Source organism: Nestor notabilis, unplaced genomic scaffold, assembly GCF_000696875.1.
Source record: "Nestor notabilis isolate BGI_N333 unplaced genomic scaffold, ASM69687v1 scaffold27866, whole genome shotgun sequence".
Classification (NCBI taxonomy): Eukaryota; Metazoa; Chordata; class Aves; order Psittaciformes; family Psittacidae; genus Nestor; species Nestor notabilis.
The window spans coordinates 8,369-9,304 of record NW_009933742.1 but is presented as its reverse complement, the minus strand read 5'-3'; positions in this window follow the sequence as shown (position 1 = coordinate 9,304).

Genomic DNA, 936 nt, shown 5'->3' with positions numbered 1-936 from the left:
TTTTCCAAGGGGAAAATAAGGAGGAAAAAAAAACCCGCCCTTAAAGTGTATTGTAGCCAGGGTCTCCTTGGTCGGGGCTGGCGAGGGGACGGGGGGGACTTTGTAGCTGTCACCTCGCCAAATGTCATCCCAATCTCGCAGCGCATCCACTTTCCCATCATCTGCTTTCCTTTTTTTTCTCCCTGTGTTATGGGTTATTATTTCTAGGCATACACCGAGAATTATATATATCTAAAAAAAGGGCAAAATCCAAGCGGGACCCTTCTCCCCGCATTTATTAAACAGGAAATTTTCCTCCTGACCGTGATCAAGTGGCGAAACTCAAACCTGGGGAAAACCACGCAGGCTGCAAAACACACAAGCTGGGGGGATTTGGTGAAGTGCTTTTCTGTAGCAAATGAAGTAAAACAGACGGCAAGGGAAAGGATCAAAGGATTACAACAATATTTGCACAACATGACTGGGAATAATGAAAAGAGAGAGCGGCCGGCGGTTTTAGTACCTCTTGAATGTAAAATTGGCCACTCGAGTGTTATCTGTCGATAATGATATATCCAGGGAGTGCTGGCCGAGTGACTTGGAATTAGTGGTGCATGATTCTTGTTAAATCGCGAGGCAATTTCTGGAATCGACTTTTCTTTGTATAAAGAACAGTCCCTCGCCCCCTCCAGCCTTCCCGCAAATTACCAGCTGAGTTCTCTCCCCCTTTTTTCCCCTATATTTTCCTTCTTTTTTTTTCCCCCTCCCTTATTTTCCAGCCTGTGATATCATCTTAATCTGCAAGATCTCCATTGCGAGATATTAAATACATTGGGGAGGGGGATTAAGGAGCCGCCGCTCCGGACGGGGTTGCGCTGGACAAGGTGTAGGGGAGCCGCGCTCGTTCCGCGCTCGTTCCGCGCTCGTTCCGCGCTCGTTCCGCTTTAACCAAACAGG